The sequence below is a fragment of the Sus scrofa genome, chromosome 8 (genome assembly GCF_054392235.1).
Source record: "Sus scrofa isolate SSC_HxYL_T2T_F1_AM1 chromosome 8, Sscrofa_HxYL_maternal_Yorkshire_Landrace_v2.0, whole genome shotgun sequence".
In the NCBI taxonomy this organism is placed as follows: domain Eukaryota; kingdom Metazoa; phylum Chordata; class Mammalia; order Artiodactyla; family Suidae; genus Sus; species Sus scrofa.
In genome coordinates, this window is record NC_139390.1 from 75,683,610 (window position 1) to 75,707,535 (window position 23,926).

The window sequence follows — 23,926 nt, forward strand, 5'->3', positions numbered from 1 at the left end:
GGATCAAAGACTAATTTCAACTTTTAAGTCTTATTTAAGTAATAAGTTTCAAAAGGCCAAACTGCCATAGGTAGTCATTCTTCTGATGGAGATGGGCAAAATCAACTGAAAATCTTCTGTTAAAGGTCCACCACTCTGGATGCCATTAAGAGCATTTGTGATCCACAAGAAGAGGTCATAATATGAACATTAACAGGAATTTGGCAGAAGTTGATTGCAGCCCTCATGGATGACTTTGAGGGGGTCAAGACTTCACTGGAGGAAGTAACTGCAGATGCAGTGGAGACAGGCCGAGAACTAGAATTAGAGCTGGGGCCTGAAGATGGGGCTGAACTGCTACATCTCATGATCAACCTTTAGGAGATGAGGAGATGAGCAAAGAAAATGGTTTCTTGAGACAGAATCTACTCCTGGTGAAGATGCTGTGAAGATTACTAAAATAACAGTGGATAAGGCAGTAGAAGGGCTTGAAAGAATTGACTCCAATTATTTTTTGTGTGTGTGCTTTCTAGGGCTGCTCTTGCAGCATACAGAGGTTCCCAGTCTAGGGGTCGAATCAGAGCTGTAGCCACTGGCCTACATCACAGCCACAGCGACGCCAGATCTGAGCTGCATCTGTGACCTACACCACAGCTCATGGCAATGCCAGATCCTTAACCCACTGAGCAAGGCCAGGGATCAAACCCACAACCTCATCATTCCTAGTCAGATTTGTTTCTGCTGTGCCACAACAGGAACTCCAGAATTGACTCCAATTTTGAAAGAAGTTCTGCCCTGGGTAAAATGCTGTCAAATAGCATTTCATACTACACAGAAACTGTCTGTGAAAGAGTCATCAATGCAGCAAATTTCATTGTTGTCTTATTTTAAGAAATGTCCACAGCCACCCCAAGCTTCAGCAATCACCACCTACTCTGCCAGTGCCTGTCAACATGGAGGCAAGATCCTCTACCATCAAAAATATCAGGACCTGTTGAAGGCTCAGATGATGGTTAGCATTTTTTAGAAATGAAGTATTTTTTAAATAAAGGTATGTATATTTTTAGACATAATGCCATTGCACAGTTAATAGACTACAGTACAAGGTAACATAACTTCTATATGCACTGGGAAATCAAAAAATCAAAAAATTTGTATGACTCACTTTACTGCTATGTTCACCTTATTGTGGTGGTCTGGAACCAAGCCCAGGATATCGCTGAGCTATGCCTATATTAAATAAGATGTTTGTAATTAAAATGAATGGACATTCATTTTTCCAATCCCCCCTCATAAATCCTATCCTTTTCCATTCTCATCAAATCTCTTATAATCTGTATTGTGATGAAAACATGAAAGATGCAATATATATGTGTATCAAATCCATATGTTTTACATCTTAAAATTATGCAATATGTCAATTATATCTCAATTAAGCTGGAAAAATAAATACACAAGTTATGAAAGAAAGTCACTGACACCCTGCATTAGTTTGGTTCCCCCAAAAGAAGTCTTTGAAGCAAGGATTTTTAGTGCAAACCATTGACTTGAGAGGTGACTCCAAGGAAACCAAGGAAGAGAAGGCAGCCGATAAGGGAGAGTTATCAAGCCAGTTCCATGGGAGTCCCTGGGATGGGTTCCCATAGGAAAACAGTGAAAATGAGTATTTTCTCACCCAAGAAGTGAAGAAGTTCAATAACTCATCCACCAACTCCAACAGTTACTGGTGAGGGCTGCTCCTGGAATGTCAATTCCCAGCCTTGCTGCCTGCCACATGCCCAGGCAAAGTAGACACCCTGGGCTTCAAAGAAAATATCAGGCAGATTTGGCTAGTCTCACTGAAGTGGCCAGGTTTTCCAGAGAGAGGAGAGCAGGGCACCAATAGCAGCCCATGCCTCAGGCACCAGCTCCCAACCGGAAGCTTCAGTATAGTCCCATCAGAGCAGCAAGGTAACCCACTTCCAGAGTGATGAACAGGAAATTTTAACAGCAAACTTGTCCTTCCCAGAGATAGGAAGCCAACCTCGAAAAGAGTACAAAAAGGATTTTTTATAACAGTTGCTCTTCATTTACAGTTTACTTCTGGGATTGCAGACTAGAAAAATGCACAAGTGGATCACCTGAAGAAGAAGGTCGCCTACAGACAGAGATGACCCTCTCACATTCTCCATTGCTCTCAAGGGAACAATTTACTTCTCATGATCCACTCCAATGTTTAAACTGCTCTTGACTTTGAACAATCAAAGTAGCTTACATTTATGGGATACTGACTGTGTATCAGGGTGAAAGCTGAGCTCATTTAATCCTCCCAACAGCCTGATAAGATACTTACTGTTATTATCTGTATTTTTCGTAGGGGAAAACTGAAGGTCAGGTACGCTAAGGAATCTGCCCAAAGCTGTAATCTGCTAGCACATGTTTGGAGATGCGACCCTAAGTCTCTTTGAATCCAGTATTCATATCCTTAACTTATATTCCTTAAGTTCATTATCCTATGTCCTTAATAAAGAGAAAGATACAATTAGCATTTTCCACATTAATTCTTCTTCGAACACCCCTTATTTAAGTTAAATTATATCCATTTCTTAAGCCATTTCTCATATGTTATTTTCCTGTCTTCTACTCACATGTTTCTCTGTCCCAACCTCTTAATTTTCTATTTCTCAATAAACTACATCAAATTGTTCTGTAGATAAGACTATATTTAATTCCTGGCAAGTCCATAAATCACAAAACTGTTAAAAAATTATCAATAAGCTTTTTTGTTTAAATCCGGAATTAAGTTAGCTAAATAAAAGCATCATGAATATACTCCCAGCTTAAAAAATTGTAGCATATGGGACATAAGTTAATTCTGAAGCAGAGCAAATTCGTTATACTCTTCAGAATAATCAAATAGTGCTTTGAGTGGTGAAAGTATTCTAATTATGCTTATAAAATTGGTGAACAAGGAAATTCATTCTTCAACCATTCAAAAAAAAACTGCCTTAAAGTTGATTCATGGAGTTCCCGTCTTGGCTCAGGGAACGAATCTGACTAGCATCCATGAGGATGCAGGTTTGATCCCCGGCTTCACTCAGTAGGTTAAGATCCGACGTTGCCATGAGCTGTGGTGTAGGTCGCAGACGTGGCTCAGATCTGTCATTTCTGTGGCTGTGGCATAGGCCGGCAGCTGCAGCTGTGATTCAACCCCTAGCCTGGGAACCTCCATATACCTCAGGTGCAGCCCTTAAAAAAAAAGACAAAAAAAAAAAAAAAAAAGTTGATTCATGTTTGCAAATGTGTAGTGAGTTCTTTCAGTACAAGATCCTTTTCCAGACTCTTTAAACTGGCAAGATTTCTATTAATTTCATTTTGCTTCTTTGCAATAAGATGCATGGCATAAGAATTACATAGTGGGCAAGTTTCAATTTTTCTTAAAGTTTAGCATTACTGTTACTCTCTGGGTCTTAAATTTCCCCAGCTTCCAAAAATGTAACTGTACATTAATCAAAGTCATTACTTTTTTTTAACTCCTTACATTATAATCAGACTCTCGGAGGTTTCATGGGGGAAAGCACAAGTCTGGGGCGCATGTCTATGGTATTTAACATTCATTCTTATGTGGCCCTGAATAAGATAAGAGATGACAATGAGACACTTACTCATTTAGGATTTGAGGGACTCTTGGTGCATATGTTGGCTTTCTCAGCTTGCCACTCCAGACTCACTCTGCTCCATTCTGCTCGGTGCCCTATGATTGACCTGGGTGGCCTCTGCCAATGAATTCCCTTGCCCCCTACCTTTCAGTTGGGTTTGTGCAATGGAGAGTATTGATTCTATATATAAGACAGTCTTTAACATCATATTACATGCATTCATTTATGCAGTAAATATCTGAGAGTACCTACTAGGTGCCACATTCTACACTAGTCACTGGAAATCCAGTGGTGCTAGATAAATGCAGAGTTTGTCTCATGGTCCTAATGTTTTCCCTTTTGAATCTCATATTGAAAGTAATTTTCTATTGGGCTGTTGGGCTGTATTTAAAGTAATTTTCCTTTTTTCTCTTGAGGCCTGCGCCTGAGGCATATGGAAGTTCCCAGGCTAGGGATCAAATCAGAGTTGCAGCTGCCAGCCTACACCACAGCTCACAGCAACACTGGATCCTTAACCCTTGGCCAACTGAGGCCAAGGACTGAACCTGCATCCTCATGGATCTTAGTTGGGTTCGTTACTGCTGAGTCACAACGGGAACTTTCCATTTTAAAAACTAATTGAAGACCATCAGCAGAGGAGTAGATAAAGAAAATATGGCACACATGTACAATGGAATATTACTCAGCCATAAAAAGGAGTGAAGTACTGATACCATGTGGATGAACCTCAAAAAATCAGGCTAAGTGAAAGAAAACAGACATAAAAGGTCACATATTATATGACTCCATTTATATATATATGAATTATCCAAAAAGAGGTAAATCCATGAAGACAGAAAGCAAATTGGTGGTTGCCAGGGGCTAGGAGGAGCAGGAAATGAGGAATGACTGATTTATAGGTAAGAGGTTTTTGGGGTGATGAAAATATCTCATAACCACCTAAAGGGAGTGTTTGCCAACACCGTAAATGCAGTAAATTCTAATTAATCATACACTTGAAAATTATTAATTTTGTGTTATGTGAATTTCTCCTTAATAAAAAATATTAAAGATAAATATACCAGAGTTCCTGTCATGGCTCAGCAGAGGAAACGAATTTGACTGGGATCCATGAGGATGCAGGTTTGATCCCTGGCCTATCTCAGTGGGTTAAGGATCTGGCATTGCCATGAGCTGTGGTGTAGGTCACAGATGTGGCTTGGATCTGGCCTTGCTGTGGCTGTGGTGTAGGCCGGCAGCTGTAGCTTCTATTTGACCCCTAGCCTGAGAAGCTCCATATGCCGCAACAAGTGCAGCCCTAAAAAGGCAAAAGAGAAAAAAAGATAAATATACCAACCAATCACCATTCTATCAGCAGAGGTAATCAGAGGTTACTATAGTAAGATGAGTTCATTCTAGCTAAAAGCAAAAAAAAAAATCAATGCTATAATTTGTCTGTAAACTTTTCTTTTGTTCTTGTTATTCATGCAGCTTTCTGTCTACTGGTTCTACATCTATATTATCTTTAAACCATGAAATGAAGTGCTACTGAGAGTTTACACAAGCATTCCAGGCACTATCCCACACTTCATTATAAATTTATATATTCACTTTCTGGTTTATATGAGAAATATACTCATGGTAATAATATGATGAAGAACTACAACAGTAACATCATCATTAGCAATAATCATAACATCTTGTCCATCAACAGACGATTGGATTAGGAAGATGTGGTATATATACACAATGGAATACTACTCAGCCATAAAAAAGAACAACATAATGCCATTTGCAGCAACATGGATGGAACTAGAGACTCTCATACTGAGTGAAATTAAGTCAGAAAGAGAAAGACAAATACTACATGATATCACTTACAACTGGAATCTAATACACAGCACAAATGAACATTTCCACAGAAAAGAAAATCATAGTCTTGGGGAATAGACTTGTGGCTGCTGGTGGGTAGAGGCAGGGAGTGGGAGGGATTGGGAGCTTGGGGTTAACGGATGCAAACTGTTGCTCTTGGAATGGATTTACAATGAGATCCTGCTGTGTAGCATTGAGAACTATGTCTAGATACTTACATTGCAACACAACAGAGGGAGGAAAAAGTATGTATACATGTATGTGTAACTTGGTCCCCATGCTGTACAGTGGAAAAAATAAATTAAAAAAATAATAATCATAATAATCATAATCATAACATCTAACATTTACTTAGTCTTAGTATCACCTGGAGTTGGGCTAAGTGCTTAACTAGCATCATTCCATTCATGCTTCATACTAACAAATGAGGTACTATTATTTTCCTAATGTTTCAGATAATGACATGGAGACTCACAGAGGTCTAAAAACTTGACCAATGTCAAAACCCAGTAAAAAGTAAAGCCAGTGTTTCACCAAGCAGGTTGTCTCCAGCAACCTGTGTGATTAACCTCTCTGCTGACTTGCTAAAGCTATTTAAAGCTAAATTTCTATTTTATGCACATATCTATACATAAAGGGAGGTGTTGTGAAGCTCTGTTTGTCTCTCTGATGGCAGGCAATTCAAACACTAACAAACCTGAGCACCCAGGCCAAAGGGCGAGGCAGACCATGTTCTGTGGTAGCCCAGAGTCAGTTCTAAAAAGGCCCAGACGTGGCATGTTGATTAGTTGATATGCCCAGACAACATTTTCTATCCTTCCATCCAGTTGTTCTTTTTTTTTTTTTTCTTTATCTCGTCTTGTTGCCTTTTTCTGGGACCGCACTCGCGGCACATGGAGGTTCCCAGGGTAGGGGTTTAATCAGAGCTGTAGCCTCCAGCCTACGCCAGAGCCACAGCAATGGGGGATCCGAGCTGCGTCTGCGACCTACACCACAGCTCACAGCAACACCAGATCCTAACCCACTGAGGAAGGCCAGGGATCAAACCCACAACCTCATGGTTCCCAGTCAGATTCGTTAACCACCGAGCCGACGGGAACTCCCATTCAGTTGCTCTTTAATCTTAAAAACATGAGCTGTTGTTGTTTTTTTGTTTTGTTTTCTTTTGTTTTGTTTTTTGGCTGTTCCCAAGGAATGTGGAAGTTTCTGGGCCAGGGACCAAAAGAGCCACAGAAGTGACAACACCGAGTCTTTAACCACTAGGCCATTAGGGAACTCCTACATGAACTTTTAAATAGTGAGAATGATATACCCAAACTAGGAAATCTATTAAAAATTACCACTTAATAAATATTTTATTTAATAATTTACTTAGTCACTAAAATATCAGACTAATATCTATAAGTAGGTTTTTCAATTTGAGACACATAAAAGTATGTCTATAAAGATCTACTCAATTTTCCAATAAAGATGGTAAGTGGTGCCTATGAAGTTGCATCACTCTGGACAACTGTTCTGAGACATTTTGCCCTAGATCAGAGATTGTTGGCCAAGAGAAAAAAATTTTACATGTTATACTCAATTGACTTAATAGTAAAATTCTGTTATACCCATAGCATTGGCTCTTCATAACACACTATTTTAAAAACTAGTTTAAAATAAAACTTCCACTTATGTAATCCTTAGGAGAAATAGGTCAGTATTATTAGCAAATATTAATTTATTGAAACTTTTAAATTGCCAGACATGTGCACCTGCTTTTAGGTTTTATTATAGAAAACGATAACATAAAAATATTACCCCTCAATTCATGGGAATTAGAGCATGCGGTCCTCACTTGGAATTCATTACAATCATTACTGTGACTATTTAAATGCACACTTCTCATGTATACCTCACATCACACTAAAGAAAGATTCAGAAGAAAGTGTATTAAAAAACCCAGATATGTCATTGTGCAAATAATTCTTCATCTGAAACTCACAAATGAAAATATTGATTACTCAGAATACTAGGGGAATAGAAGTTTTGATTAATTAAATACTCTAGATTATAAAAAATACTTCTACATTTCTGAAGTGGTTGAGACACTTCTTAAGCTGTGTTTATGTTGAACTTACTGTATTTGTAACCACAGCAGAGCAAAGTAATGATCTCTCAGAGTTAAGAATGTTTCCAATTTCTAAAATTATTCTTAATGTTCTCACCATGATTAACAGAAAACAGACACTCAAAAAAATATATGTGAACCCACTGGAGATGCTCTTAATGTTGCTGAATAAAGAAGATGATGCTCACAGGATATTCCCTGAAGTTCACTGACTTCTTTTCACAGACTTCTTCACGTCTAGTTCATTTCTTCATACTTGTGCTGGAAAAAGAGTATGAAATTCCAAGTTCCTGCTTCGCTCACACTCTTCTAAGAACAACAGCCCTAAGAGACACTTTCTGCAAAAAAAAGAAAAAAAAAAAAAAAAAAAAGAGTTGCAATGATTCATACCAGATACACCTTGTGAAACTGCTAGTCTGGCCTCTGAAAAGAGTGCCCAAACTAAAGGTAGTTTACCACAGAGTTTGGATGTGGAGGAAGACACCACGTCTGAAGTGGTTCAACGAAACTGGCCAGGCCAGGAACTTCACTGTCGGCAGTGACAAGAGACCACATGAAAATGTTTTTTTCTCCAGAAGTACTAATTCCAGTCTTGGAGCTCTGGAGATGCAAAATGACTCTATTGTTGAAGACTCTGTGGTCCTTTGAATCTTAGTAACAAAGTCTCATTACCTAGAATCATAACACACTAGAAGAGTCCTAAGTAATATATACAGGTTACTTCTGATCAATCAATCTTTAATGATTAAACAATGTAAACATAATCAAACCAGATATTATTAGGCGGACAAAATCAGGGCAGTGGAAAGAAGATGGATTTTGGAATCAAAACTATGTTTAAATCCAGATAACCTGACTTTATCATTAACAGAATATCAGGTAAGGAGTTCCCATTGTGGCACAGTGGAAACGAATCTGACAAGGAACCATGAGGTTGTGGGTTCGATCCCTGGCCTTGCTCAATGGGTTAAGGATCCAGCGTTGCCGTGAGCTGTGGTGTAGGTTGTATACACGGTTTGGATCCCACATTGTTATGGCTATAGTGTAGGCCTGCGGCTGTAGCTCCAATTCAACCCCTAGCCTGGGAACCTCCATATGCCGTGGGTGCAGCCCTAAAAAGAAAAAAAGAAAAGAATGAAAGAATATCAGGTAATACTAGACAAGTTATAAAGATCCCTGCTGAGCCTCAGTCTCCCTTCTGTAAGTTCTAATAAAGAAAGGCAGAACTCAAGATTTATTTTTTCCCTGGGAATTTCCTTTGTGGCTCAATGGTTAATGCACCTCACTTGGATCCATGAGGATGTGGGTTCAATCCCTGGCCTCGCTCAGTGGGTTAAGGATCCAGCATTGCTGCGGCTGTGGCGCAGGTTGGCAGCTGTAGCTCTGATTCGACCCTAGTCTGGGAACTTCCTTATGCTGTGGGTGTGGCGCTAAAAAAGCAAAAGAATTTATTTTTTCCCTTCCCAATACTCCCACTGATTCCCCATTTTAACTTTTAGATCTGTTTATGTTCCATGATCCAACTGCCAGCTTTGTATGCGTGTGTGTGTGTGTGTGTGTGTGTGTGTATAGAGGTTTGGTAAAATTAAAGGGAGAATTCTGAAAGCAGGCAAAAAAGTTGAGTGTTCAGAAAGGGAGGAAAGACAGTTGAAAATGATAACATTATTTCTCAAATATTACTACTGGATTGTCTTTTTGTTCATTTTAAAAGTGATACTTAAAATCAGGTCACACTGTCCAAGTCTAACAAATGGAATTCAGAATGAGAAAATAGTCTCTGTTGTTCTTCTATCTGTTTCCATAAGAATTCAAGAAAATCAGAGAGAAATCAAAACATGACCAGAGTATGATATCTCAAAAATCTCCCCCCATCTCTGTCAAACTTTTCATAAGTTCACCTTTGGTTTCAACTAAAACTTTCCTATTTTGTCTAAATGGACTCACCCATTTCCCCCCACCGTAACTCCTCTCATGTTCTCTGAACAGGATCTTTTCTCCCTCGGGCCTTCACTTTCCTCAGCTACTTTTCTCCAAATTCCCTATAACAAATATTAGCTTACATGCAAGGAAAGCAAGCAGAGGCTCAAAATGGGCCAGGGGCGGCATTCTTAAAAATAACTCTGAGGAACCACACTCACTTATCCAATAAAAACACAAGTAGAATGCAGAATAGTTAGCTGTGGGATTTGTACATTTATCTGCTCTTTGAAAAGGTAAAATAAACATGAAAAACTCCATGCAATCCAAACCAAAAGTCACCTGCCATCACCACCACTCTGTCCTTTCCAATGAAACTTGTTGGCAGTGTCAGGAGGGAAATCGAAGTTTCTCGCCTCTTGAAGTGACAAGCACATTCTTTCCTCATTCGCCAAGCTGCTTTTCTCCCTCCAAAGCTCCAGCTGTTCTCAAAACCCAGACATTGTTCCCTTCACTGGCCGGCCTCTGGCTCTAAGCCTCTGCCAAAACTGCTTCTCCCTGAAATCTCTTAGGGACACCAGTGGCCAGGACTTGGAAAACCGTGCCTACTTAAGGCTAGTTGGGTTTCTGGCGGGGAGAGAAAGAGGGAGAGAAAAGGGGGAGGGAGATGAATGGGCGATACTGTCAGCACAAGAACTCAAACAATTGTGCTTGAACAATGCCTGATCTTCTGGTGCTGCCAAGTAGGGGGATCTTTTTTCACTGTGGTTCACAGCCTGGGACCCCCCAAGTTCTGCTGTGGAAAATAAAAAGTGCTCACAAGATAATTAGGTCTCTTGTAACTACAATTTATTTCAACTATCATCTGAATGAGAAAATTCATAGGACCATGGGATATTTGCAGGGGGAGGGGGAGGGTGGATTTTAAAGCCATTCACTTATATAAATAAGCTTCGCAAAGGACAAGGTGAATTAATTATTCCTCGGAGATCATAAGGAGTAAATTGTTTGTTTACCCCAATTAATAATGTTTGTCCCTTGGCCATAAGCATGATAGAGGCAGGGGAAAGGGGATCCAAAAACACATTAGTTCACTTCAAATTACAGGAAACCAACAATCAAAAGAAAAGGCAAACACCTGCAATTACTTAGAAATTCTAGTTAAAAAAAAAAAAGTTAAAGCTGTCCTATGTCCAGACTAGCCTAGCTTGATAAGGAACCAAGAATGAATTTTTCAACTCCACACATAGCTGGTTAATCACTGTCTGCAGTGCTTCTTGAAAAGACAACACATTAACCTGTCATTACATTTAAAGATGTTACCCAAAGTCTAACCAGATGAATTAGTTAGCATATAGATCTGGCAAATTGTAAAAAAGGTCCTAAAAACTGAAGTCCCTTTACAAAATGATTGTAGTCTTATTTTTCATTCTCATAACAACACAACTGCACACAGTCTAGAGCCAGGAATTTTCTGGCTCTATCAGTTCCACCATACCAAGGACATGTCTGCCATCTGCACAGTCCAATGTGATCTTCATTCTAGCCAGTGAGAAGTGAAACAGGGAGAATAGAGGGGGAGTCCAGTACTTCCCTTTAAGAGCATGACTCAGAACTTGCACATATCATTTCCACCTACTTCCCATTAACCACAGTGTGGTTACATGGCTACTGTTCGGAAAAATGCTGTCTTGGAGTTCCCGTTGTGGCTCAGTGGTTAACTAATCCAACTAGGAACCATGAGGTTGCGGGGTTCGATCCCTAGCCTCACTCAGTGGGTTAAGGATACAGCGTTGCTGAGGTGTGGTGTAGGTCACAGATGCGGCTCAGTGTAGGTTGCAGATGCGGCTCGGATCTGGCATTGCTGTGGCTCTGGTGTAGGCCGGCGGCTACAGCTCCAATTCGACCCCTAGCCTGGGAACCTCTCTATGCCATGGATGCAGCCCTAGAAAAGACAAAAAAAAAAAAAAAAAAAGCAAGCAAGAAAGAAAAATGCTGTCTTTATTCTGGGCATCCATGTGCCAGCTAAATATCAAGAATTCTATTACCTTAGTACAGGAACTGTCAAACCACACTCTTGGATCAGATCTGGCCCACCGCCTGTCTTTAAGTGACCTACAAGCTAAGAATGGTTTTTACATTTTTGAATGGTTGAAAAAAAAAGTCAAAAGAAAAATAACATTCCATGATGTGGAAATTATGGGAAATTCAAATTTCAGTGTCCATAAATAAACTTTTATTAGAGCACAGCCACACTCATTCATTTAAATATTGTCTACAGCTGTTTTCATGCTACAAGGGCAGAGTGGAGTAGTTGTGACAGAGACCACATGGCCTATAAGGCCTATGCTATTTACTGTCTGGCTCTGTATTAAAAGGGTTTTCTGACCCCTGCTTTGGAAGAAAGAAAAAAAAGCAGGTATTGATGGATACATAGCCAGCTTGGGAACACCAAAGTGGTGAAATTGGGACTAGAAGGGGGTGGGTTTTAAAAGGGGCTGTGAGTTTTGTTTCTTTAAAAGTTTTTAACATAGTTGTATTTGTTATCCATTTATGCATTAAATATTATTCTGAAACTCAGTGGTTTAAACAGAGTATGTAAGTTATTCCGTTTCTAATCAGGGTCAGGAATGCAGAAGCGCCTTACCTGGGTAGCTCTGGCTCAGAGTCTCTCATAAGGTGGAGGTTATGATGCTGGCAGATGCTGTTGTCTCACCTGAAGGTCTGACTGGGGCTGAAGGAGCCACCATTGGATGGCTCATACACATGCCTGTTTGCAGGAGGCCTTGGTTTCTTGCCACATGGCAGCTAGCTTTCCCACAATGAATCATGTGTGAGAGAAACACAAAAAGAAAGCGAGAGAGAGAGAGAAAGAGAGAGAGAGATAATAAGCAGGAAATCACAGTGACCTTTATACCCAGGCTTCAAAGTCTTACATTGTCACTTCCATTATACTCTTTTTATGAGAAGAGATTCACTAAGTCCACTCCAGCCTATATGCAATGGAAAGGAAATTAGTTCCCCTCAGTTAAAGGGAGGAATATCAAAAAATTTGTGAAGTTCCCATTGTGGCTCAGCAGGTTAAGAATCTGACATAGTGTCCATGAGGATGCAGGCTCGATCCCTGGCCTCACACAGTGGGTTAAGGATCTGGTGCTGCTTCAAGCTGCAGTGTAGGTCCCAGATGCTTCTCAGATCCAGTCGGATCCACTGTTGCCATGGCTAAGGTGCAGGCCAGTATTTGCAGCTCTGATTCAACCCCTAGCCTAGGAACTTCCATATTCCATGGGTGCAGCCTTAAAAAGACAAAAAAAAAAAAAAAAAAAAAAAAAAAGTGATCATTTTAAAACCACCGCAATAGTATTAGAGGAGAAAAAAATAAATCATCTATCTTCAGATAGTGCTGAAGTGAGTATGCCGATTATAAAATAACTCTAAGTTACTTGGCCAAGAAAAAAGGATATTAAGTCCTACATTACAGATGGCAACAAGGTTTTCAGCTCCTTTTTCCACTCTGATCAATTTGTAGTAGTTGCCCGGAATACTATGTTGAGAAGGATTCTGATTGATAACTATCAAGTCTGCATATTTTCTGTCACTAGATTTTTTTTTTAATTTCAAAATTCCCAACAATAAAAATTTGGATAAAATGTAGGTGTGAGGCATGTTCAAATCTCAGAAAGCTCACCAAGCCATGGCTCTTGGCCAGCTTTCCCAGGGTGTTTCTCCGGGGTGGGGGTTACTCATGAGATTCCCTCCCTTCCTCAAAACTTCCTTCCATCAACAAGTATTTATTGAGCACCTATGTCTTACACAGGTACTTTGGCCACCAGAGAAAAATGGGGAATAAAATAAATATCTCTCCCTCATGGTAAAATAAGAATTTCTGTCTTCTGCAAAAAGTCTTAATTTTTTCCTCTTTCCAAAAATCCTATGTCTTATTTCTGATTATTGTACAACTTCCCTAGATTTTCTAGGTCAATACTACATGATAGTGGTGATTTTACATGTTTCTGGTCCCTCTTCCTACAGGGTTTCCCAGAGCATGTATCACATAACAGTATTTCCAGTGGGTATTGATTGATTCAACTTAAATAGGTTTCATAATCACACAGAAGATCGGGAAATATTGGATTAAACAAAGTTGAACAGATTTCTCTACTGTAGGCAGCTTTAATGGGCCATGAACGACCAGAAAAAGAATGGTATAACCTGCTGTATTGCTAAAAGTGACCTGAGTTTAAAATCCTGTGTGTTTTGTCCTGTTTGTACAAGACGCTTATTCAGGTGGTCTGACAAATGCTGCTGGAAGGAATCAAACCACTGTTTCTTTATCTCCCTTTCAGCCACGCCAATTCTGTTTCTCTAAGACCTGAGAGCTCATTGCAACACACAAATGTTCATTATTACAGCCATACAGAAATCCTAATTGGAAAGGAAGTAAATAGTGGCAATTATTCTCACAGAGTAATTCCTAAATACCTGAGCATTTTAAACCATACAAGTATTTTTAAACACTTAATGTGTAATTGTAAATATATAGAATGTTTCCTTATGTATACATTTATGTAAAGATACGTGTGTGATTCACATACACACACATTTTGGAATCAAAACAACCTTCCAAATTGCCTGTGAATATATATTTCATAAGTGCACACAGTGTGTCAGACACTTTAAGGTGTTAAATACTATGATGAGCAAGAGGGAACACTACAAATGTTAACTCATTAGTGTGATTAACAGCCCAGAGGATTGGAGGACAAAAATCCTTAAACACATCATTATCATAATGGATAGTTTATATAAATAAGAGACTATATTAAGGGCTCTATATCACTTAAGATTTGTGTGCACTGGATGTAACAGAAATCTGATGACAGGGTTTAGCCAAAGAGCTTCACTCAATTTGCCTCATAATAGAAAAATTCAGAGGACAGCCCAGTAGATCCAGGGTGTCCTCAACGCCTCAGGATCTTACTCCTTTTTCACTCCCCTGTCCTCATTATGTAACTTAATTCCTTAGTCTCGCTGTGAGATGCTCTCAGGTTGGCCGTCCCCTTCAACCTCACTATCTGCTTTCCAGGCAAGACCAAGAAGGAAGAAAGAGCAGTGTAGCACGATCTAGCAGATTCTGTCAATTATTTCACCAGCTAAAATGTCATGTAGTTACCCCTCATTGCAAACAAGACTGGGAAAGTATTTTAGCTGGATCCATGGACACAGTGAGCAAAATCAGCTTTCTGTTAAATACACAGAAGAAATGAATGACTATTTGGTAGTCCACATGCCCTGGTTTTTCCAGACTCACCTAGTCGTGTCAGAGTCAGAGAAAGCTGATGCGAATAATAATAATATTTTTTTAAAACAGATACACTTGCTTCTTTTTAAATCATCTCCTATTTATCATATTTCAAACCTTCAAATACCTTTACACTAGCAATTCACTTTGGTCATAAACACAAACTTTCATGGAATTCCTACTACTTCCTTTGAATAACAATGAAATAAGTGTGTAAATAATTTCCATTAAATGCTTGAAATTTTCAACTTTACCATGTTAAGAAATGGTGGCTTGCTTCTATTTTTATTTGAACTGTTTTGCCAGCAAAAATAATTGTTCACATTGGCAGAAGTAGAGCATTTGCCAGCATGAAAAAAGGGCTGTATAGAATAGCAGTTAGCATACCATAACACATATTTTCTTACTCTCACAAATCTAGTTTAAAACCTTAATTTTTTTATAGCTATGGCCTCAATACTTCAGAATTTTAACTTTTTTTTCAGTTTTGCAGCATATAAAAGTACATGTGTGAGCTTACAGTGCCAAGAAAAGTTTTCTTAAAGTTATTCCATTTCTACTTGGAATTCTGGCTTCATTTTGACTGTGCTGAATGCTGCCTTATGCAGGACATAGAAATACATTATTATAGTCACTCATCTCTCTACTGATGTCTTAAGTTTCTCTTTGTGACTCTCGTTGACACCCAAAGAGCATTCTCCTTTCCTTTATTCTTTTTAAATTATTTTTTAGAATACTAACTCCATGCTACAAGCTTTCTAAGATTCATCTTCTACAAGGAGTAGGCAGAATAGATACTGGATAACTGTCATTTTCAATTAATCCATAGCTCCAATGAACCCAAGAAGATTCCTAGAAACCAGATTCCCCCAAGGTAATGAATTGAAGTCCCACCAAGAAGAATCTATCTCAAGTTACCCACAAAAGTGCACCCTCCCGGGAGTTCCCATTGTGGCACAGTGAAAACGAATCTGACTAGTATCCACAAGGATGCAGGTTCAATCCCTGACCTTGCTCACTAGGTCAGGCATCCGGCATTGCTGTGAGCTTCGGAGGAGGTCGCAGACATGGCTCAGGTCCTGTGTTGCTGTGGCTGTGGTGTAGGCCGGCAGCTGTAGCTCTGATTGGACCCTTAGCCTGGGAACCTTCATAATGCCACAAGTGCAGCCCTAAAAAACAATAAATAAATAAATAAATAATAAAAAAGTAAAGTGCACATCTCCAAACATCCAACCATGAGGAAATGGTTTTTTTATATATAACATGATGAACTAATATGTTGCCATGTAAAATGATAATGATAGAGACAATGTAACAACATGGGAAAGGTTTACGATTTTAATATTAAGCAGATTGCAACTTGAGGAAAATGGGAACATTAGATAAAAGTTAGAAGGTAATATGCAATAATAAAAATAATTACGGAAGATGGTCCAAAGTATATTTTTCTTTGGTTCCTTAATTTTTTTCTGTACCATCTGATTATTCTTCAATGTACATGTGTTATTTTCAAAATTGTTAAAAGGGGGGTAAAAATAATTTTTAATGAAAATCTTGTCCTGGCACCTTCTGTACCTTTTCTTGTTTTTTGGTTCTTCCTTAAGATGCTCAGTAGCCTTCTCTGTCCCCCAAATGCCTCCCATGGCCACTTTCCACCTACTGCTATGCCACCCCACCCCCATCACAGGCCTTTCCTATCTTTACAGTCTCATCAGCCTGAGTTCAATTTCCAAGGGCCTCATTTACTGGCTGGGTGCTTTTTAACTATCCATTTTCACTTGAACACGTTAATAACCTACATGACGTCATTTCCCCCCCTCTCCTGCTGTAAAGGAGGACAATAGCTCGTCTTAGGATTGCTGTTAAAATTCAAGAAAGTGACAAATATAAATTACTCAGATTGGGGTGCCTGTTACAGTCGCCCCCACTGCACAATACCGGTAGCAATGTTAAGGACAGCACTAATAGCATTCCTCCTAAATGCATATATGTGCATTTAAACAAAGCTGTGGTCAAAAGAGCTTCTAAGCAAATGGACAGACCCAAGAAAAAGTTATTTGAAGCAGAACCAAAGGTAATACTTAAGGTGTTAAGTTCGGAGAGTGAGATTCAAGGACATGAAGTGAAATCAACTATAATTTAATTTTAAAAATTTTAAATAAAAAAAAAAAAGGACATAAAGGGATTGTACTTGAGCCTCCAACTAGTGAACAGCAGAAAAGAAACAAGAGTCCGGATCCCCAGAGCTCCTGGGAGAACCTGTTGCCTTCTACATCTGAACATCCCCGTCAATGCTCGGTGCTCCCTAGATGACTTCACAGCACAGCTGTCTGCTCAGAAGAAATCCCTTCTTTGTTTTTCCTCATTGCAGTTTATCTCTGCCAGATTCTTCTACAGCTCTGTGGACATCTGACCACCCACAACTCATGAACAACTTCCTTTTTGCCTTTGGCTGGTAGGACATATGAATTGCTAATCCTTTCTTAAACCTCAAGGTGAACCTCTCACTCTCATGAGACTCATATTTCCTTCAAAGGACTCACTGCATAAAAGGCCATCCCTTCTGTGGGGCTCACTCCTGACTGCTGCTCCCAAACAGTGCAGTGTGAAAAGTTACAGCCACTCCTAACTTCACCTTCTTGGTTGCCTCTGTCTATCCTTTGGTCTTCATTTTAAGGTAAGATTACCATCGGGTTTTTCCAACCTTTTGTAGCAAAATTGAGAGGGAAGGGGTGAGTTTTATTGGACACGAGAGGAAGGTTCCTCTAACACCCACATAAAGATGTAATGTGGGAAAGCCAAAGCAAGCAGAGGGATTTAAAACCAGCTGGAATACAGCCGGGAAAGAAGTTAACACCCCAGGCTTTCCATGAACTTTTCTACCGTAGTCCTAAGCCAGAGGATCCTTCATGATCAGAAATTATTGGAAACCTGGTTTCAACCTCACTGGAAAGATGATACAAGAAAGGCCTAACAGGGAAGGTTTTTCTTAGATTAATTGATTAATTAACAACCACATTTCAACAACTCCAGCTTACTTTGTGGATGTAAATATATGAGTAATACCCAAAACCACAAACTCAGGAGCAATAAAAGACCTTAGGCTGAAAGTTCTACTTTCAAAATTATCCTGATTTTCCTCTGAGCAACTAGGGAGATGAAAATTAATGAAACCAAAAGGAAAACTCATAAATCTGTGACTGGAAGGAGAAGGTCACCATTCTACTGAGAGGATGGGCACTTTCTCCAGGTCCCCAGTAGGAACTGCTTTCTATGATGTGCTAGGAAGTGACTTTGGAGTAGAAAGGTCCTTTTTTTTTTTTTCTTTTATCTCGTCTCTTCAGAGCCTCGCCTGTGGCATATGGATTCCCAGGCTAGGGGTCAAATCAGAGCTGTAGCCACCGGCCTACACCACAGTCACAGCAACATGGGATCCGAGCCACAAATGCGATACACACCATAGCTCATGGCAACGCCAGATCCTTAACCCACTGAGCGAGGCCAGGGATCAAACCTGTTATCTCATGGAGGCTAGTCAGATTTGTTTCTGCTGAGCCATGATAGGAACTCCAGTAAGGTCCTTTTCAACTTGTGTCTGGACTCATCTGTCTCTCCTGCTGGCTCACCCACACATTACCACTGCCTTTCTTCATGGTGAACTCCATATACCAAGCCACTCTGAGATAGAATTATGCTTCTGGATGCTACCTAGCCTCCAAACAGCTTTCCAATCAGGCATGAATACCTGCAGAAATCAGTTGAGCTCCCAAATTTTACTGACTCAGAGCCTGAGGACAAAAACAGATAAAATACAGAATTATCAAGATTCTTGTTCAATTCTCTGGCTATGATTTAGTAATTCTTTTTTCCTCTAGAATTCTAATGTCCTCTTTGTCATGGACTGAATTGTGCACACCCACACAACCATTCATATGTTGAAGAGCTAATTCCCAATGTGAGCTTATTTGGAAACAGGGTTGTTGCAGGTGCAGTTAGTTTGGTTCAGAAGTGGTCATGCTGGAGCAGAGTGGGCCCCTAATCCAATATGACTGGTGCCCTTATAAAAAGGGGAAGCTGGGACACAGACACTTAGAGAGGGAAGATGGGATAAAGACACACCAGGAGAAGATCACCATCTGATAACAGATTGGAGTGATGCGTCTGCAAGCCAGGAAACCCCAGAGGTTGCCGGCAAACAACAGAAGCTGGGAGAGGTAAGGAAAGACCCTATACTGCAGACTTCAGAGGATGCTTGGCTCTGTGGACACTTTGATGTCAGACTTTCAGCCTCTAGAATCAATTTCTGTTGTTTAAAGTTACCCAGTGTGCAGTATTTTGTCATAGCAGACCCAGGGAACTTCTACAGTGTTCTGTAACCAAAATTTGTTTAATGATCTCTCAACTGATTCGCTAAACCGAGAAGTGGTAACTAGCTCACTTAGAAAAACATTTGATACCCACTAGAGTGCCATTCACTACCTCAATAAAGAAGTCACCAAAGTTTCTCAACTATTGACTTTACCTTTTACGCATTATTTAGAGCCTCCTTGTATATAGCATTAAAGTTTGATAAAACTAGGGCAAAATCAAAACGATGAAAAGAATATTTTACCCAGAAAAAGCTGAGTAGACACAGAATGGTCCTCCTCATCATCTCAGGAGAGAGACCTGCAACCAGACCATCCTTTTAGGAATGGGGTTGTGATGAGGAAACTAAGGCTCAGATGAGACATGGCCCTTACCCACTGTGAAACAATGAGTGATGAGCAGAGGCTATCTCCCCTCGCCCCCAAAACAACAACAACAACAACAACAAAAAAAAAAAAACTAGTGCAAAACCAACCTTAAATATTAGAAATTAGGAGTTCCCGTTGTGGCGCAGTGGTTAACGAATCTGACTAGGAACCATGAAGTTGCGGGTTTGATCCCTGGCCTTGCTCAGTGGATTAAGGATCCAGCGTTGCCGTGAGCTGTGTTGTAGGTCACAGACGTGGCTCGGATCCCACGTTGCTGTGGCTGTGGTGTAGGCCGGCGGCTACAGCTCCAATTCGACCCCTAGCCTGGGAACCTTCATATGCCGAGGGAGTGGCCCTAGAAAAGGCAAAAAGACCAAAAAAAAAAAAAAAAAAAAAAAAGAAATTAAATGGTTTAGTTTTCCCCTCCCCACTGGTTATGGTAAGGTAGAATTTTTTTTAGAGTAATACCGTGACTCATACAAATATAAAGTTAACAGATGCCAAAGTTTTTCTTTAACTGATTAATTGAGGGAACCAAAAATATGTTAAAAAAATTTACTGCTTCAAAAGGAAATTCAGGAGTTCCCCGGGGCACAGAGGATTAAGTATCTGGCATAGTCACTGCAATGGCTTGGGTTGCTGTTGTCGCACAGCTTTGATCCCTGACCCAGGAACTTCCACATGCTGCAGATGAAACCAAAAAAAAAAAAAAGGTGGGTGAGGGGTCAAACTGACACATACAGAGGCAACAGGAACATTAAAATGGACTTGCCAATAGAATCACAGAGTGGAATCAACTGGATCTTCACTGAACAAAATTTATTTGCATTTTAAATAGGAATCTCCACCAGTTTTCTAAAATTAAGTGTTGTAAAAGAGTTGAAAAGCAATGAAAGGCATAGACCCATAGAATTAGGTAAACTGGAAGGATACAACAGGCAGATAACCTTCCAGTGAAAGGACACCAAGTCTCTTTTTATACATTTCAAAGTCTTTCACAATATTTCCTGGAATTTCCCTCACCGTGATCATAATTATCTCGAATATTATTCTTATTCACAAAATAAGATAGATTGGTCTCACTGAGTTAGGTCTGGTTATTTATACCAGTGCTGCAGGAGTGTTAACTAATTTTATTTCAACCTCGGTATCTATAACTTCATGTGAATTCTTCCCTTAAGGTTCCCCCCCAAAACATTTAGTAAAGTTGATGACCTGAGACATGATCTTCCCTCTCACCTGATATCCTGGAACTTTGTCAGCAGTTAGCAGACCAGTGTTGCTGGAAGAGCTTTGTTGGCTTTGGCGCTATAAATAAAGTCAATTCTGTCCCTTAAAGTGACTGATAATCTAATTAATGAGAAGAGAATCATTCTCCAATATGACCCTGTAGATAAAGCCTTGATTACACAGTCAATTTGTTCATTTATATCCTGATTTTCAAAAAGGACAGATTTTTATTAAACCTATGCAAATAATTACCTTGCCATGAAAAATAAGGCGACAATAAAAGTTTTTGATTCAAATTCAAAAATAGATAAGTAGACAAATAAAAACTGGATTGAGTTCTCTATAGTGTCTCATTCAACAGTGAAGGCATCTCTACCATCCAAATAGTCAAACTATAAAGTCATACTCCCAATCAATATTGCCACTTTCAAGGAAGAAGAACTTATTGACCTTGTTCAAATCAAAACCAAAAGCAAAGCACAACATCAGTAGAGAAGAAAAAACATACAGAAACAGAAAATCAGTAAAGTTCAAGTTCTATGGACAAGTGGATTCACTCTAGAAGCCAAAAAGGGGGGGATGGTGGCACTTAATCTGTTCCTGACTGGTCCTGGAGCATCATTCTCCTGCAGTGTTGTCAATCTGGTTTTGTCAGGGGGATGCAGCTGGTTTCTAAGTGAAACCTAAGAAACTGTAAAAGGATAATTTTTTAGAACTAAAATTATGGCATTCAGGTAAATTTAAATGAACATGTGTCAAAGAGTTTTGTGTAAATTATGAATTAATGAAAGAATAAGTGTGAGCTTAAAAAACTGGTCAAAGGAGTATGAATGGGCAATCAGGGATGCTGAAACTAAAAGATGCAATACTTGCCACCTCCATAGGACAGAACCAATTCCTTCTTCATTGGACAAAATATATTTGCCTTTCTGTAAGCAAATAATTTGCCTCACCATGAGTCTTTTGCAACTTAAAGAGTTGTAAAATAAGTCAAAGATAATGAACTCTAAGTTCAAATAACCCCAAAAGGTGTGTTAGATACTGTCAAGTAGTCTATTGAAGCTGCAAGGTTAACAGAGCTGCTTAGAATCAGGGTATCAGAAGGGCCCCAGCAGCGGTCGGATGCCAAAGATTAAGACCATTTTCATGTCCCCAGTTCCTACTTTTCCTTATCTTCCTATTCCTGCCATAGGGCAATTTCTGTTCTGAGTAAGAGGTCCACAAATTTGTGACCTAGCTTCCTGCCCTTTGGCAGCTTGGATACCAGAGATGGGTGCCAGAAATAAGGAGTACTAGAAATGAAATTCAAAGACCCTTTAGCTTGGATATGAGGCAGGAGAAAACTGTAAGTGTAGGACAGTACAACCAGAGGACAGGGAACATTTAGATAAGAGTAAAGAATTAGCTGAGGCTTTCTTGATTGTGTGTTTTTGAGAGGGAAGTGATAGAGAAAAGAAAAAGAATAATTATGACAAACTATATGAAAAACAGGGAACTCTTACACATATTTTTTAGGTCTTTTTTGTCTTTTTAGGGCCACACCCGAGGCATATGGAGGTTCCCGGGCTAGAGGCAGAATCGGAACTGCAGCTGCTGGCCTATACCACAGCCACAGCAACACCAGATCCGAGCCACGTCTGTGACCTACACCACAGCTCATGGCAACGCCGGATCCCTAACCCACTGCGAGAGGCCAGATATCGAACCCACATTCTCATGGACACTAGTCGGGTTCATTAACCATTGAGCCATGATGGGAACTCCAACTTTCACACATATTGAGCCAACTAAATTTCCCCACAACAGTGCAGGAAGTCCCATTACCTCCTTTAAATGAGTGAGACTCAGTTTGGCATCTTGCCTAAGTGAAAAACGAAGGTAGAATATGACCCAATTTAATAGCTAATCATGTCCTTTCCCCCAAACTACACTGTACTAGCTTCTTAGTCCTCCATGTCTCCTTTTGGAGGCACTGGAAGTGATAAATGAATGTTGGGGTGTAACTTCAGCCTGGAATGACTAAGGCAGTGAAGTAGTAAGAGCTAGCTCTAGATGCTAACCAGAAGTTCTAATCTGAACTGTTCCATATCTTTGAGTAATTTCAAATAAGAAACCAGTATCTCATAATAAATTATCTCTGTTGGTAGACATTATTACTCAAAATATGGAGTGGAGAGAAATAACTAAAGCAAGAATGGATGACAAAAAAAATGTTAGGAAAAAATGCTTAAATCAATATTAAGTCTAGTTGCATGCATTTTAATGGAAAATAAAGGCTTTAGCTTAGAATTGAAAAGCAAAAGATAGCATCTGTCAGGAGGTTGTTTTTTTTTAAGTGGGGACAAGGGGACCTCTGCTGGAGCCCTGAAATCTGAGGGAGGCTGACTCATGCTTCTCAGCTTGTCAAAACCATGAAGATTTATGGGAGCAGCTTTTATTCCACAAGGACCTCCGTTTAATAGCTTGTGGGTGAACCCATTACACATGAATACCACAGCCTCATGATTCTGGTTTCCTTGTGAAAGTGTGTTTCCTGTGCTGAATCATCCTGTAATTTGCTCCACAGGGTTTCCATCTGTTGAGATCAAATGTGAAAAAGAACTGCCTGAATCATACATTTAATTTGGTGCAATGAAGATGCAAATGGCAACGTAGCAGGGACAGACCACAAACTTTCCACTCAGGTACATAGGGGAGAAGTGTAATTTCTCCTTATTTCAAAACTGATCTACTCTCCCATGCCAGTTAAAGCCATCTCCATCTCTTCCTGTTTAACTGTTTCTTTCAGGTTAACTCTCTTTGGGGTAAGTTTTTGTCCCTTTTAGAATACTCCCTCTTTCCCTCTCTCCTCTCCAATATGTTGTCTGTAAGTAGAAGGGAAATCATGTGATTTTAACCATCAGAAGAAAGAGGGCTTACACTCCTCACCTGTAGGTCTTTAAACCTGTTCTTGGTACCCAGGTTTGCGACATAACTGGATACGGTTTGGCTCCTGGGCACTCGATGATGGTGTCTACTGAAACATGGCTGGTCGCTCCTAGCACTATGGAGCATCACAGAGACACACTCTGCCAAAGCAGGGGACACAGCCATTGTCCCCACACATGGCTCCCTCTTTGTCTGGAGCCTTCAGTCCTTTCATTGCTTTTCTATCTTCTGCACT

The 23,926-nt window shown here is 39.8% G+C and overlaps 1 protein-coding gene across 21 annotated transcripts in view; it reads right to left on the bottom strand.

The window, feature by feature from the left end:
• Positions 1-7,170: 7,170 nt before the first annotated feature.
• Positions 7,171-23,926, bottom strand: part of COX18 (cytochrome c oxidase assembly factor COX18) — an 80,496-nt gene continuing 63,740 nt past the window's right edge. For 5 of the 21 annotated variants that reach the window (XR_014812686.1, XR_014812684.1, XR_014812676.1 and 2 more), the window contains 2 exons: positions 12,143-12,307; positions 7,171-7,916 (listed from right to left, as the gene is read on the bottom strand). The gene's annotated coding sequence lies outside the window, so the exon portion shown is untranslated. Of the gene's footprint in view, positions 7,917-9,837; positions 10,123-12,142; positions 12,308-18,434; positions 18,586-23,926 lie in introns of all 21 variants that reach the window. The other 16 variants (XR_014812690.1, XR_014812689.1, XR_014812683.1 and 13 more) reach the window with 5 other exon arrangements.